This window comes from Psammomys obesus, unplaced genomic scaffold (genome assembly GCF_907164565.1).
Source record: "Psammomys obesus unplaced genomic scaffold, mPsaObe1.curated_primary_1811, whole genome shotgun sequence".
Lineage (NCBI taxonomy): Eukaryota > Metazoa > Chordata > Mammalia > Rodentia > Muridae > Psammomys > Psammomys obesus.
The window spans coordinates 3,807,191-3,811,755 of record NW_026596101.1 but is presented as its reverse complement, the minus strand read 5'-3'; positions in this window follow the sequence as shown (position 1 = coordinate 3,811,755).

The following is a 4,565-nucleotide window of genomic DNA, read 5'->3' as shown; positions in this document are numbered from 1 at the left end:
GAATAAATTGTAATAAATTTAAAAATAAGTAAAAAAAAAGAAAATTAAAAATTCATATATTATGAAAAAGAAAGATGTGATTTCTCAGACTCATAGCAAACTCCAGGATCCCCTGTTTCTTATAATCATCTCTTCCTGACATCTGCAGTGATCAATCACTGAACTTTAGATATAAGAGTTGTATTACAGATTTATTGCTATAACTTGGCTCTACATCTCTACATTCTGATTGGTGGTGGTTTTCTGTAATGGTCTTCATCTGTTGCAAAAAGAATTTTTTCTAGGTAAGGGCTGAGAAATATACTAATCTATGAGTGTAAGGTCAAATATTTAGAGTATAGTTACAGATTCTAATGGTTTAGTAAATTGGTGGCTCTAGGGACTCCTCCAAGATCCATAAATTTATTAGCCATGGTAGTCAGATAGGTTTCCAGAACCAGGTGTGATTCTCCTCCTAGGAATATCAGAAACTACACCCATAAGCTTCACCAACATAACTGCCTAAACATAAGCTGAACAAGGACAACAATAGACATGACAACGGAATATGAGAAAGTTCACAAGGCATCAACCTTACACAAAGAACTACAGGTGACTAAGAGATGATGAGAGAGGGCAAAATAGTCATCCTCACAGAAAAAAACACATCAATCAGTTATGCAGTACAAAATGGTGAACCCTAAAACAAACATAAAAATAACATTTATACAGCATGAACTCGTTGTATTTATGTATTTAGAATTATATGTATACATATATACGTTATATATTTATAACAATAATTAAAGAAGAGCAAGGGAAGATGTATTTAGGGTTAGAAAGAGGAAAGGGACGGGTGAAATGAATTATATTATAGTCTCAAAATTAAAAGAAATAATTTTTAAAAACATGTGATTTCTCACCTTCCTAGACCCTTTTAATGTGCCTTCTACTGACTGCCTCAACTTCTTACTATGTTGAACTCCTTTCTCTATAAACTATAAGCTCCAATAAACTCACCCATAAGTTGCTTTTGATTGTCATTTTATCACAGCAACAGAAAAGTAAATACTACACTATGAAGTACTTAACTGTACCCATAAATTTGGAGAAAAATGCCTGGTCTGTATGCAGGTTTTAAATAAACCTGATGGTCCATAGCCTTCTGACCTCATCGCTAAGAAGGTGCCCATACCTTGATACTGAATTTTGAGACTTACAGTCTTGTCATCAATGGTCAATCAATGGTGTTTTTTTTTTTGTTTGTTTGTTTTTGTTTTTGTTTTTGCCAATCCCTTGACTTGTCTGAGACATCACTCTTCAAAATCTCAGAAAAAGCCCACAATACATGTCTTTCATTGGTGATCCATGCTTTGGCTGCCCATTCCTTTACCATGATCATCTCAGACACAATAAGCTTGCCCTTTCTTCAGCATTTCCTCTGGAGACATACTATGCTCTGACACCTCTGCCACTCTGGGCTTGGTACTGTCTCCTGTTGACTTTTGTTTTTCTAAACAAATTAAAAACATTTAAAATTTTTACTTCTTTTTAATTTTTATAATATAAAATTAGCATTTTATTAGCTCTTTATTTTAGGCAACAAAGCAGGGCCAAAGGAAAGCAAATATGTCAGTGAGATTACATTGCAAAACAAGATCTTGAAATTAATATGAACATTTTATATGTCAGAGTGTTTAACCAAACAATAAAAAAATGAGCCAAAGTTGCAAGCAAGAGCATATCCTGTAAAGCTAAATAATTCTCCAGGTGTTCTTGATCTATTTCGTGTTTATTGTGTTTATGATAATGTCCTAACACTGCACCTGCAGCAGCACAGAATCTCCGAGAGCAAAAAGGGACATTTTTCACTTTTTACTGATTCTTTATGAGTTTGACAGCATGCACCTCAGTCCTACTAATACTACACAGCTTGCGGTGTTCTCAACTGGGAATCTCTTGCACAGAGAGAACTAATAGGGGGTTCATTGGTTGAACAATCAGTACAATAAGATTTTAAAGGTTCCACCAAGAAGGAACACACACATGCAAAAGTTTCCAGATAGCTTTGTTACAAGAATGTAAGTGTGTAAAGATTCTCTGTCAGTCAATTTGAAATGACTAATAAAAAATGTCTGGTGCAGAACTCATGTACAAAGTTCTCAAAAAAATTTTTTTATTTCAAATTTTTTTCTTAATTACAGTTTATTCACTTTGTATCCCAGCTGTAGCCCCCTTCCTCATTCCCTCCCAATTCCACCCTCCCTCCCTCTTCTTCTCCTATGCCCCTCCCCCAGTCCAATGATAGAGGAGGTCCTCCTCCCCTTCCATCTGACCATAGTCTATCAGGTCTCATCAGGACTAGCTTCTTTGTCTTCTTCTGTGAACTGGTAAGGCTGCTCCCCCCTCAGTTGGAGGTGATCCAAGAGTCAGTCCATGAGTTCATGTCAGAGATTGTCCCTGGTCCTATTATTGGAGAACCCTCTTGGATATTGAGCTGCATTGGGCTGCTTCTGTGCAGGGGTTCCAAGTTATCTCCATTCATGGTCCTTGCTTGGAGTATCAGTCTCAGAAAAGACCCCTGGGCCCAGATTTTTTGGTTCTGTTGCTCCCCTTGTGGAGCTCCTGTTCCTTCCAGTTCTTTATATCTCTCCCTTCTTCCATAAGGTTCCTGCACTCTGCCCAAAGCTGGGTCTACATGTAGAAAAATGAGAATAGACCCATACTTATCACCCTGCACAAAACTAAAATCCAAGTGGATCAAAGATCTCAATATAAAAATGGACACACTAAACCTGTTAGAAGAAAAGGTGGGGAAGAGCCTTGAACTCATCGGCACAGGAGACAACTTCTGAACGGAACACCAACAGCACAGGCTCTAAGATCAACAATAAATAAATGGAACGTCATGAAACTGAAAAGCTTCTGTAAAGAAAAGGACACTGTCAAAAAGGTTTTTTAATGTCTGGTTTATGAGATTTATCTACACACACATCTATTCTATTCTATTTGTTTGTTTATTTATCTATCTATTTATTTATTTATTTGTTCACTATTTATTCACTTTGTATCCAGGCTGTAGCCCCCTCCTTCATCTCCTCCCAGTCCCACCCACTCTCCCTCTTCTCCTGCTTTGCCCCTTCCCTAGTCCACTGACAGAGGACTACCTCCTCCCCTTCTAGCTGGCCCTAGCTTATTAGGTCTCATCAGGGCTGGCTAATCATCTTCCTCTGTAGCCTGGCAGGGTTGCACCTCCTCAGCAGGAAATGATCAAAGAACCAGCAACTTAGTTTTTGTCAGAGACAGCCCCTGCCCCTCTTACTACAGAACCCACTTGGAAACTAAGCAGCCTATGGGCTTCCTCTGAGCACAGGGTCTAGGTCCTCTCCATGCATGGTCCTTGGTTGGAGTATAGATCTGTGCAGGCCTCTCTGAGTCCAGGTTTTATGGTTCTGTTGGTCTCTTTGAATCTACCTACATATCTACCTATAGTCTATCTATCTAATCTATATCTATGTACATGTATATGTATATATTATATATTATATTATATATATATACGCATATATAGAGACAGAGTATCATCAGTTTTTTTTTTTATTTCTTGAAGTTTATTTTGCTTGTGCACAAATCCTTTATGGTAGTTGCTAGGAAAATTACACAAAAATTGTAAATTATGTTTGCCATGTTTGTATATTTTGAGTGGGTTAGAGGAAACTTGAATCTTTTGAATCTGTTCTTCCTCCTGCCAGAGTGTGATACTCTTAATCATCAAACACACACTCAAAGGACAGCAAAACACCAACAAGCCTCATTCTCCAAGGAAGTATTAGACCTGGTTGAGATTGTCCTCAATATGCACAGCTTCAATTAGACTTTGTATATTTTAATTAAAAATAGAAAAAGAAAATATTCTTTTCTCATATAATATATCCTGATTTTAGTTTTCTCCCCTCCATGTTTCCCAGTTCCCCTTCCATCTGGATTCACTCCCCTTTCTGTCTCTCATTAGAAGATGATAGGTTTCTAAGAGAAAACAACCAAACATGACAAAATATAATAAGATAAAGCAAATCTTTCATATTGAAGTTGGACATTGCAACCTTAGAGGAGGAAAAGAATCCCCGAAGCAGACTAAAGAGTCAGAAAACTGCTTGTTCTTATAGTAAAGAGTTTCATAAAAATACTAAGCTAATTGATACAGTATATACACCAGGATCTGTTGTAGACCCATGTGGGCCATGTGCTCTCTGCTTTAGTCTCTGTGAATTCATATGCCTCTTGTTTGGTTAATTCAGAGAGCCATGTTCTCCTTCAAGGAAGGAAGGATGGATGGACCTTACCAGGAAGGAGTGGTTCCTGAGTAAGTGTTTTAAAATAGACTTCTGATATCATGAATTAGATCAAAGTCTTCTTTGAACTATTTTGATCTGAATTATCAACTCGGGGGAAAGTCCATTTAGGAAAAGAAATTCTTTTACATTAAATGGCTTTACTATTTCTGCAGATATATTGTAGCTACATTTTCTTCTTCCTTTCTGTTTATTTATGTATTTTTAGTTTTGCTTTATGTATATGCTGTCTGA